Below are 13,048 nucleotides of genomic sequence, written 5' to 3'. Positions count from 1 at the left end.
AATAGTTAACATATTTAATGTATGTCAATAGCTGAAAAGGCATCCTTTCAAAATATCTGACAATGTTATTAAACTCAAATCTTGAAAATCTGAGATCATCAAAGTTAGGCTACAGGTACTGGGAGAACTCATAACTGAGTGCATAATCTCTGGAGTGTATAATCGTTGGAGAACTTTGTGTCTAATGACAGGTAAGAATTTTTTCCCCTCAGAGTACAAAGTTTAATAAACAGGACTCAAAACTCATAGGAACCCCAAAATTATATTTTTTGAACTCAGGAAATTTGATATTTCTAGTATAGTTAAAAAGAGAATATCTAGCAAGGGTGTTTTCTTCCCTGTAGGCAGAGTTTATAAGGAATCTTGACTACATTTCTAAAGGAAGGAAAATGGAAGTTTGTGTATATAACTAGTATATGAACAAGTGTGACCAGTAAGATGTAATGGAATGAAACATATATTTTACTTTCACTGCTTTCTAAAATTTATTTAATAGAGGGGTTTTTCTCTTTTGTTGGGTGAAAGTTCTGACATCCTCCAGGAATGTTCTAGTTACTTAAGGAATAGAAAGTCGTACCTACTATCAACCTAAGCCAAAATACACAATCTTGATTAGAAATAGAATTCCACTTGGATGTATTAATCAGTGTTTCAACATACATTAAAAGGTAAGACTCCTCTTATCCCACCCATAGGCTGTTCTTCACCTGCCTTTGGGGAAGGAAGTGCCAATGGCTTTTTTTTTTTCTCTTTCTCTACTTTCTAAGCTTCAGACTCCTCTGGGGTCAGAGCACAGGGAGGCTGGAAGGAAAAAGGTACAGGAAAGCGCTTACTTGAATGGTATGTTTGTGAGCTAGCTTGGCACCATCTGGGTCTGGCAGATGCTTAAAAATGAACCTTTTTCTCATAAGGGTGTTTGTGCTCTTCAGAGCGTCCCCTGCAGGGTCCCTCCAACAATAGTTCTGGGAGATGGGCCAGACGTACTATCCTCTAGCTGTGCTCTCTTCTTATTCCTTGTTTTCTGAACTTTCCACTCCACAGAGATTTTGGAATCTCTTTGCTCCCAGGATCCTCTCTGGGGGCAGAATTAAAAATGGCTCCAATTTAGCTCTTTCCCTGTAGGATGGGATTAAGAGTCACACAGGGCAGTGGCTGTCTGCAAAAGAGTTCCTTTTACAAATGCTCCCCCCAATATCTACACTTGCAACCCTTTTATGGCCTCCTTGCAGGTTTTAGGGCTGCATATCCAGCTTTTAATAACGCTCTTTGAAATTTCCATGAGGAGATGTGGTACCTCACTTTTTGGAATTTCATATTTATAGAATCTTTGGCGCTTCAGTAGTCAGTTCCAATTTAATATTCTATTATCCTATAATTTAAACTTCTGTTCCTCTTCCAAAATAGGGCAATTCCTAGACCACTGACCTATGTCAGAATACCTTCCTGTGTATTAGGGTTTTTCAACCTCGACACTATTAACACTCTGGACAAGATGATTCTTTGCTGTAGAGGACTGTCCTGAGCCTTGTACTGATACAGTGTTTAGCAGCGTCCCTGGCTTCTTACCCACTAGATGCCAGTATCACCTTCTCCCTCCCAGTCCTGACACTAAAAATATTTCCAGACATTGCCACGTGTTTCCTGGGAGGAAAATTGCCCCTGGATAAGAACCACTGCCATAAATTTATGAGTACAGGTCCAAGGGCAAACATGTTAAAAACAAGGTATGCATCATAAGGATGACCTCGACAAAAATGGTAGCCCTGGAGGCAACCTCAGACATCCACCTTGTCCAACCCCACTTTATAAATGAGGAAACAGTTCAGAGAAGTGAATGTATTAGCTGGCGTTGCAAAGCCCCTGTCACAGGTAGGACCGGGAAGAACTTAGGTCTCCTGACCTTTGCACAGTGCTCATTGTGAGGTTGGAGATAAATAGTTATTAAATCTCAACAGCGCTGCTAATTTTAAAGTACCTATGCTTAGAATTTTCTGTGCCAAAAATAGGACATAGAAAAACCTTATCTAATTAGTTAGCGAATAGCACTGAATTAAAATTGGACACTATAATTAATCAATGCTAAATTGTAGTCAGATCCATTACCCTTGAGTAGATTATCTATGTGACCCACAGTCTCCTTCTGACACCACACATTGGGGGTCTGAAGGCGCTGATTGGAGGCCTTTGAGAAGATGGGAGGCTGGGGGTTGAGGGGAACCTATGAGTGGCAGTAAATCATTTTTGTGTTATCTGTAGTTTGTCTTTATCTATGTCACTGCTCCTCTCCATTAACAAAGTTAATTGAGAATTGACTATTGCAAACTTTTATTATAGAAGGCCAGAGATGGAGAGACACATGCAGAAAAAGTAGAAATCATTCAATTGTTTGTTCTAAGTATGGTCAATTTCAGGACCAAATGATCACATTTCAGAAACTTTTCTTTCTCCGTTTTTTAACTCGAGCGCCCTTCATGTTTTATTTGTTTGTTTTCTGTTTTTTTCTTTTAATCACTGAACAAAATATATGCTTTCCAAAGAATTGTTAGTTTTCTTTTCAGCAAAGTCTTACAAGAAACAGGCTTTGAAAGTAAAATGTAGCAATTTCCCTAATATTTTGTTTCCTGAAGAGTACCTTTCATTTCTGAATTTTATTTGTGTACTTAGACATGAACTGCTGGGTTTTAATTTTGTAGGGGCCTCCGCCAGAATGCTCGCTCTCCACGTGAACTCAGCTTAAGTCTCCGGTTATTGGGACTCGCTGCTCACCTCCCGTTGGAGCCTTTCTCTCCCAGTTCTGTCTGTGGTACCCCTCGGTTAGAAATGTGGAAGTTATCAGTGAGTCTTCTCTCTTAATAATAATTTTTAAAATTTAAATAATCAAAAATACTATTGTCCATTTATTGGACACTTACTATGCCCCAGACACTGTGCTAACGTGTTTCCAGGCCTTTAATCCTCACAACAGTCCTTGGCGGGCAGGCCTCATTGTTCCATGTCTCAGGTGAAAGAACTAATCAGTGTGCCCAAGGTCATTCAGTCATAAGTGGAGGGGTAGGTCTCCAGAAACCCCTGGCCGGCGCATGAGGCTTGCAGTATCTTCCCCACCAGGGAATGAACCCGGGCCCTGGCAGTGAAAGTGCCAAGTCCTAACCACCGGACAGCCAGGAAATTCCCCCCCTTTTTTTTTTCCTTTGGCCCCGGCCCATGCTCTTAACCGCCACATGGTATTGCCCCCCTCACTTAGAATACTGGGCCATTTCTCTCTTTAAAATATCTCCAGGGGGTGTCCTTTTCCCTGTGGGCTACGGTCTTATGCCTGGATTCTTCTAAGAGCGTCCTGTGCAATGGCACATACCTCACACCATCTGCCCCCAAATACTGCTTTTAATAAGCCATTCCTTCCATCTAAATCCCTCTGTAGCTCCCTATGACCGTACAAGCCAACACTTCGTCTGACTCACTGTGTTCTGGCTTCTGTCGCTCTCCCTTCAGTCATCCCTTTTTGCACCTGGGAAAATGACAGCTTTGTCCTCCATTTCCCTCGGGCCTATCCAGTCACTGAGTCCCGGTCTGAGACTTTTTTTTCCTTTCTTTTCTTTTTGGCTGCACCGCGCGGCATGTAGGATATCAATTCCCCGACCAGGGGTCAAACCCGTGCCCCCTGCAGTGGAAGTACAGTCTTAACCGCTGGATTGCCAGGGAAGTCCCGGAGACTCCTTTCTCTGTGAAATTTTGTTGTGGTATTGTGTAGCCCACCTGGTCCCTGATTTAGTTGGTTCAACCCAGTTAAATTCTTAATTTTTCTCTCATCATTTCATACATGTTACTTTGTCCAAATCTTACGATCTTGTGGCTCTGCTGTGTCTCCTAAATAAGGACCAAAAGATGCATAACCTTCAAGGCACTCACAGCACATAAATGCATGTTGGTTTATTTGGCGTCGTTTTTCAAAGATGGGAAGTTACACTGGGATAGAAGTAAGGCTCGGTGGAAGTTTCTGAACGTTGCTGATACCACCAAGAACAGAGATATACTTGATTGTGGAGATATTAAGCTTTCCTAACAATATTTTAACATTATCAGGGATGGGGGGATTTACATTCATCTTTAAACCAAATCATGATAAGTCAACTTTTTTTTCAATTTCACAATCCGTATTGATGTGGTGTGTGAATTAGAGAGGGGTCCAATCGCCTATTTATGATTTGAGGTTATTAATTTTTATTAATTTGAGAAAAGTATTTTTTCTGATTCTAGAATGGATGTTTCTAATGTTACTGGTAAAATAAAAGCCTACTAATTTCTAAAGAGCATCTTAGTTTGGATTTTTTTTACCTTTCCTTGCTATCTACTGGAAGTTTCTGAATCTTATAAGTTAGAGTAGTATATCTGTTTTTTGTTAAAAGAATTGTAGAGACATGAATTGTTAAAGATTTTGATTTGTTAATGACACTGAATGTTTTTTAAAGATAATTTTTGGTGCTGACAGAAATCAGTAGACTGCACAAAGCACATTTTTAAAGACTTCTTCAGGAGACAGGTAAGTCTAGAATCTGTTAGTCGCCCACTCTCTCCTTAGCTGCAGTATCTATCTTTGGCCAAGTAAAGGAAAGACCTGTTAATATTATGGGTGCTGATGTTCTAACTGTTTCTTAGATTCCGTGGCTGTCTATTTGGCACCCATTAATTGCAGGGCCAAACTAAGGGCCACAGTCTATCTCTCCATCAATCCAGAGCCCAAGCTCTGACCCTCCTTATTACCTAATTCTCACATATCAAGCCAATATTCTCCCTGCCCTAAGTCACCCACGACCAGATCCCAGACAGCTAGAGACCACCCCGATAGACCAGAGACCACCCACAGAGTTCAAACTAGCAAATCCTTCTAAGCTGTTTACCCTGCTCTGCCTTTCCTGTGGAAAACACAACAAAGGCCCTGGCCTGTGCTTTCCCCTTGAGCCTGCTTCTGTTTCCTCACTGTGCGTGGTGCTGCAAGACGTGGTGTGCCTCTCGGGAAATGTAACTGATAAAAATCTTTCGATGGCACGCGCCTCTCTGTGTTGCCACTCTGTTACCTCCAAAAATTAAAATCCCATGAGTACAAATGAGACAGACAACAGTGCAATTTCCTGGGGCTTTTTCTCTGTCAAGTGCATTTGCATTCATTCTTATGTCACTCTAGTAGCCATCCTTGTTCTGTGCTCTTGGAAACCTGATGTCCAGAACTTACGAAAGCTATCTGACTATGCAAAATATGTTTTGACCTCATCAGTTGAAGAAGCTCCAAGTAGGTTTCTTCCTGAGAGATGGGGACCTGCAGTTGGAAGAAATATGACGAGGCAGGAGGGGAAGGGACGGGCATGGCAGGCTTTGATGGGTAAAGCAGAGATAAGGACAGAGGCAGCAATCTCTGGAAATAACGTGGGTCCACCTGGAAGTCATCTTAACGCAAGGACTGCACAAGCCATGGGCTGAGACCCTTTCATAGCCTGAGAGCATTCGTTCGCTCACTCAGTGGACGTGAGGCTGATCTGGTTGGCTAGGCGGTGTCTCCCTTCTTCACTGCTCTGTGTGTGTCCCTCCCACGTGCCCAGTCTACAAGGATGACCTCCTCTGATAGAGGTGGACCATTCTTCAGTCAGGGGAGCTCCTGCTAGAACCTCCAAACTAGCTTTCATTTCTTTATTCACCCATCTTCCCACCCATTCAGCCTTCTATCCACTTAAATACTTACTAAGCCTGGTTCCAGTGGTGGGGACACATCAGCGAAGACAGTCCTTGCCCTTTGGAAGCTGATATTCATTTGAGAGAGAGGGAATGGGTAGGTGAACGGATACTTCAGGTAGTGACAAGCGCTGCGAATGAGATACGGTAGGGCGAGGGGGGTGACTAAAGAGGATCCGAAGTGCTATTTTAGCTAGGATGGCGGGGGAGGGCCTCTGCTGGGGGGTGACTTTGAGAGGGACTGAAGGGTGAGTAGGTGAGAACATCTGGGAGTCAAGCCTTCCGGGCGGAGGGAGCAGCAGACAGGAAAGCCAGAAGCAAGTAGCAGCAGGAAGGCAGTGTGATGGGCGTGGAGGGGAAGCCTGAGACCGAACCCCCAATGCAGGCGTCATCCGTAGTACGAACACAAGGTGTTGCACGGGGAGCGGGAGATTCTGCCCCCGGGCTGGCGGCGAAGCGGGGGCAGCGCAGGAGCAGCTGCGCCGTCAGCCTTAGTGTGTGCTCGCCGTGTTCCAGGCGCCGGAGTCGTTTACAAACAGTATCTCATTTGATTATATCTTTAACTTAACTTATGTTTTATTAAGGCAATACATGCACATAGTTAACCAAGGAGAAAGGCTTATAAAAAAGAGCAGGAGGCCTCTGCCTTCTTCCTTCCGCCTCTAATCTTTTCCTCCAGAGGCGACCACTTTCCATTTTTTAAACTGTTTCTTCCGGTATTTACCCCCGTATTTCCAGATCCTGTGCTCGCACTGTTACTTCACGCTTTAGTCCTTTCCGCTTGACTTTCTCTTGCGGTAGATGACGATTTAGCTCTCTAATTTACCTCCCTCCCTTCTCACCTTCAACCCTTAGATAGCGCAATTTTTGTTCAATTAACATTCGTGTTTACATCGTTAGGACTGGGTGAATATTGTTCACTATCTAGTCAATAAGTGTACCATAATCATTTTTCCTCAAACTACCTTTTTTCCCCTGGAGTAAATAATTGCCCTCTTCTTTTTTTTTTTTAACTTGCTCAGTTCTGAGTACATATCACTACTATTTCTCGGCAGTAATAATCAGTCCCTTATAGATGGTACAGGCTTCCAGATAACAAGCGCGTAGAGCAGGATGGCTGGAGGGCAGGAGCGGGAGGTGGGGAGGGTAGAGCAAGCGGCACCGTCAACGGCTTTGTCCTGGGGCGGCCAGAAGCTGGAGCGCGCCCTCTCCCCTCCTGGGGCCTTCGTGCCACGTTTGGGGGTGAAGTGGAGACGGAACATCCTCCTGGGGCAGCGGCTGGCTGGCGCTGAAGGAGGGCGGTGTAATCAGAGCCAGGCCAAGAGCCCTCTGTAAGCTCTTCCCATCACAGTGTTGTGATTAGTCACACTTCCTGCTTGAAAACAGACAGATATTAGAAAGGGAAATCCTACCGTGAGGTTTGGATAGGATTTCAAATGCGTCTTTTCTGCAAATAAGGTTGAAAGCGGGAGGAGGAGGAATGAACTTTCTCTCGGGCTAGTGCTTGTTGAGCCTTAGAGAAAAGGATACCCTGAGATCCTGGGACCTCCATTCCCTGCATCTTCATTATGTGGTGGACTTGGCTGTTCGAGTGACTTTGACCAGCACTCAGATTTGGTGGGCCATTGGGATGTGGGTGAGGACTTGAAATGTTTTTTTGTGGGAGAAGACTTTCTTAAGCAGGTGTGGGGCCGTCGGTCAACATCTGTTGAGCACTGACAGAGGACAGCTAGGAAAACTGGCTAGATCATTGGGCAAGTTACTTTATCTCTCTAGCCTTAGCTTCCCCATCTGTGAAATGGGCTACTCAGAGACTATATTGCATAGGATTGTTGTGGGTATTAGAGGAGGGGAGCCTTAAGAGCACTTAAAGGAGGCCCCGGCACATAGTGAGCCTTCAGGAAATGTGAACTATTATTCTCATGAGAAATTCATCAATACTCTATGTCACAGTGTTTGTGGTCAGGCTTGCTGAGGTATGGTGAAAGTCTACGGCTTTTTATTACACTTTGAAGCTTAAAAGAGTGATTTCTTTATGTACTCAACATTTTCTGGAAATACAAATGTATGGTTTGAAATTTGGTCCTAAGAGGTAAGCTCGGGGCCCTCGCTGTTGCGGTGGTGATGACTGCATGTTGAAAGAAAGCAGGATGCATTCAACTTGAAGCCTACAAAGAATCTTCTCGGGTGTGAACCTTAAACTTTACAAAGGAACAAATGAAGTGCATCGGAGCAAAAGTTCCTCAACTCTTCTGCCACCAACAGATAGGGTTAAGGGTCCCTTAGTCCCTCTTTGGACTTAAGGAAAATGTGGATTTTGGGACAACCTTTGTAAGGAGACTAACTTCTGTACAATTTTTTTTTTTTTTTTTTTAACCATAGGACTTTGGGAAAATAGATTCCAACCATATGGAGATGGTAAACCAGGAATTGTTTTTTAAAAAAAGATCTAGCGTTTTGTTCATTCAGAAGTAAAGTGACGACTGCTGGTTGAAAAGTATATTTTTGTTATTAAGGAAGCAAATTAAAATTGCAAGAAAACAATGGAATGATCAGCTTGCAAAAGTTATTTGCTTTGATTAGAAGCACCAATAAATGTGCCTTGGTTCTATAACTGCTTCATTTAGCACTTGACATACAATAGATTTTTTTCACAGCATAATATCTCCATTGAAATATAATTATTTTGCAGATTGCTCAACTGAATACTCTTATAAACAGGCTGTTGGAGGATTCACCCCAGGTGATCCTCAGGAGATCATGACAACGTGCACAGTTGATGGACACGTGAGAGATGTGGCAGCCGAGCTTGGAGCAGAGAAGGTGATTTGTTGCAGAGCAATTACCCTAATGCATTTTTAAAAGCATAAAATAAAGAATCATTTCATTTGCTGAAAAGATATTTTAGGTGCTTCGGTAAAGCAGTGACAGAATATTTTGATTGTCAGCTTTTTTTTTCTTTAAAGTTAGATAATTACATTTACCAGTTAAAGAATTGCCATTTAAAAATAATATTTTGTCTAAATGTTCAAAGATGTCTATTAAAAATGTATACTGAACATGACAGCGGCCTTTTCATGCTGTAATTCTAGCCGGTGGTCTGAAAACAATTAGGATGAAAAATATGTACGTTTATTCAGCGCTAGCTGGAGATCTGTAGAGTATGGTGAGGGTGGCATTATGATTTTTAAGATAGCGCTATTTTGCTCAGATAACACTTCTAAGAAAGGTTCTGCAGTTATGTGTGTATTTAGTTTCTTTAGTAATCTCTCCAGGGAGCAAAGCTCCCAGTGGGTTGTGGTCTGGGGGACCTTCTGTCTCATGCATAAGAGAGAAGATGGGGTAAAACTTTAGTAAAACAGCCAAATGTTTATCCATCTACTCAGGCCCCTCATTCAACTGGTATACACCGGAATGGCTGTACTGGTTGTTACAACATTGAAATATTTGCTCACCTGTTGGTAAAAGGTCCTCCCTGGAGCTCCCTCTGCAGCCCCCTCAGGTCCCTCCCTTAGGGCTCCAGATTGCTCTGCCATCCAGCAACCAAAGGACTAATGCCTGCCTTTACCGGGGGCTGCCAGGCTCTGCCCCAGCCAGGCTGGTGTCCATTCCAGTCGGTGGGTGTCTGGGCCATACTGGTTATCACCCTGTTTAGATTAATCTTTGGCTTTAGCCTAGGAATATTTAGAATAGTCAAAAGCAACATGTGGAGGCTGGCATATGGGATGGGGCAAGAAACTGGTAAGAAACACAGTTCCCTGGTCCCCTTAATCTAAGTAATGGGAGTAGATTCATCCTTGCGTGTGTTTGAGCTTCTACCAAGAGGGAGGAGCTAGGGGCAGAGATTTGAGCTCTGGGACTGCTTCATGGGGTGTTTCTCACTGCCTGTGGCAGCTGTTGAACTATGGCCAGGAGCATTAGAGAGCTGTCTCAGGTCAGGAATAACCTCCAGGAGAAGTGAGAAGGGAGATGGTGAAGTTATGGTGCAAAAACACACAGCAACGATGGGGTGAAGCAATCAGGTCAGTACTCTGTCCTTGACTCTTAGGCAAGTTGAAGTTTTGAAGCAGATTTCTGAGGGAAACCTGGTAACTTGCTGTGATCTAGCTTGCTTGAAAGAAGTCCCACAGCTCCCATGGGAGGCCCACTGTCCACTAAAGAGCACCGAGGCTCTCCTGACATAGACTTCTTTCTCCAAATGAACATTGAGAGTCTGAAGCCTCCTTTCCCTTCATGTGGGACAGGTTTTCAATTCTAGTTGTTGTATGTAAAAACCTAACAGGTCTCAGTAAACTAGGAATAGAGGGGAAATTTCTCAACTTAATAAAGTTGAGGAGCTATCTACAAAAAAACCTACAGCTGACATCATACTTGATGGTGAGAGACTTAGTTTCCCCATTAAGATCAGGTACAAGGCAAGGGTGTTTCCTCTTACCACAGCTTTTCAGTATCATACTGGAAGTCCTTGCTAATACAGTAAGGTGAAGAAAGGGAATAAAAAATGTACTTATTGGGAAGGAAGTAATAAAACAGTCTTTGTTTGCAAGTGACATGATTACCTATGTTAATCGTTATGCCTAACGAATTGACAAAAAAAATCTCCTGGAACTAATAAGCAATTATAACGAGGTTGCAGAATACCAGGTTTATATACAGAAGCCAAACAATGAACAATGGAATTTGAAATTAAAAATGCAGTACCAACAAACGACCCAATCCAAAAATGGGCAGAAGACCTAAACAGACATTTCTCCAAAGAAGATATACAGACGGCCAACAGACACATGAAAGAATGCTCAACATCCTTAATCATTAGAGAAATGCAAATCAAAACTACAATGAGGTATCATCTCACACCGGTCAGAATGGCCATCATCAAAAAATCTAGAAACAATAAATGCTGGAGAGGGTGTGGAGAAAAGGGAACACTCTTGCACTGTTGGTGGGAATGTAAATTGATACAGCCACTATGGAGAACAGTATGGAGGTTCCTTAAAAAACTAAAAATAGAACTACCATACAACCCAGCAATCCCACTACTGGGCATATACCCTGAGAAAACCATAATTCAAAAAGAGTCATGTACCAAAATGTTCATTGCAGCTCTATTTACAATAGCTAGGACATGGAAGCAACCAAAGTGTCCATCATCGGATGAATGGATAAAGAAGATGTGGCACATATATACAATGGAATATTACTCAGCCATAAAAAGAAATGAAATGGAGGTATTTGTAATGAGGTGGATGGAGTTAGAGTCTGTCATACAGAGTGAAGTAAGTCAGAAAGAGAAAAACAAATACAGTATGCTAACACATATATATGGAATCTAAGGAAAAAAAAAAAAAAAGGACATGAAGAACCTAGTGGCAAGATGGGAATAAAGACACAGACGTACTAAAGAATGGACTTGAGGATATGGGGAGGGGGAGGGGTGAGATGTGACAGGGTGAGAGAGTGTCATGGACATATATACACTACCAAATGTAAAATAGATAGCTAGTGGGAAGCAGCCGCATAGCACAGGGAGATCAGCTCGGTGCTTTGTGACCACCTAGAGGGGTGGGATAGGGAGGGTGGGAGGGAGGGAGATGCAAGAGGGAAGAGATATGGGAACATATGTATATGTATAACTGATTCACTTTGTTTTAAAGCAGAAACTAACACACCATTGTAAAGCAATTATACTTCAATAAAGATGTTAAAAAAAAAATGCAGTACCATTTACATTAGCACCCTCCAAAATAAAATACCTAGATGTAAATCTAACAAGACATGTACAAGATCTATATGAGTAAAACTACAAAACTCTGAAGAATGAAATCAAAGAACTAAATAAATGGAGAGATACTCCATGTTGATGCATAGAAAGACTCAATATGGTCAGGATGTTACCTCTTCCCAAATTGATTTATAGATTAAATCAATCCCTTTCAAAATCCCAGCAAGTTATTTTATGGATAGTAACAAACTGATTCTGAAGGTTACATGGAGATTCAGAAGACCCAGAATAGCCAACACAATATTGAAGGAGAAGAACAAAGTTGGAAAGCTAACACTACTGAACTTTGAGACACTTTAAAGCTATAATAATCAAGAAATGTAGTACTGGTGAAAGAATAGACAAACAGGTTAAGGGAACAGAACTGAAAACCCAGATATAGACCCCCATAAATATAGTCAATGATCTTGACAAGGATCAAAGGCAATTCAGTGGAGCGAAGGTAGTCTTTCAAATATGGTGTTGGGACAACCAGACATCCACATGCAAAAAAATGAATCTGGGGCTTCCCTTGTGGCGCAGTGGTTGGGAGTCTGTCTGCCAATGCAGGGTACACGGGTTAGAGCCCTGGTCTGGGAAGATCCCACATGCCGCGGAGCGGCTGGGCCCGTGAGCCACAACTACTGAGCCTGCGCGTCTGGAGCCTGTGCTCCGCAACAAGAGAGGCCGCGACGGTGAGAGGCCCGCGCACCGCGATGAAGAGTGGCCCCCGCTTGCCGCAACGAGAGAAAGCCCTTGCACAGAAACGAAGACCCAGCACACCCCCCAAAAAATAAAATAAATAAATAAGTTAAAAAAAAAAAAAGAATCTGGACACAAAACTCATGCCCTTCACAAAAATTAACACAAAATGGATCACTGATCTAAATGTAAAATGCAAAATTATAAAACTCTCAGAAAATAACATAGGAGAAAACTTAGATGGCCTTTGGTATGGTGATGACTTTTTAGATACAACACCAGAGACATCATCTATGATAGAAATCATCGATAATCTTATTTAAAACTTCTGCTCTGTGAAAGACAATGTCAAGAGAATGAGAAGACAAACCATAGACTGGGAGAAAATATTTGCAAAAGACACATCTGATGAAGGACTATTATTCAAAATATACAAAGAAATCTTAAAACTCGAAAATAAGAAAAACAACCTGATTAAAAAATGGGCCAAAGACCTTAGCAGACAACTCACCAGAGAAGATGTACAGATGGCAAATAAGCATACGAAAAGATCTCCACATCCTATGTTATCAGGGAAATGCAAATTAAAATAAGAATGAGATAGCGCTACACACCTATTAGAATGGCCAAAATCTGGCACACCGATAACACCAAATGCTGGCAAAGATGTGGAACAACAGGAATTCTCCTACATTGCTGGTGGAAATGCAAAATAGTACAGCCACTTTGAAAGACGGTCTGGCAATTTCTTACAAAACTAAACATACTTTTACCGTATGATCCAGCAATCGTGCTCCTTGGTATTTACCCAAAGGAGCTGAAAACTTATACCCACACAAAAGCCTACACACGAATGTTTAT

This window comes from Balaenoptera ricei, chromosome 7 (assembly GCF_028023285.1).
Source record: "Balaenoptera ricei isolate mBalRic1 chromosome 7, mBalRic1.hap2, whole genome shotgun sequence".
NCBI lineage: Eukaryota > Metazoa > Chordata > Mammalia > Artiodactyla > Balaenopteridae > Balaenoptera > Balaenoptera ricei.
Note: the sequence above shows the minus strand (reverse complement) of the source record.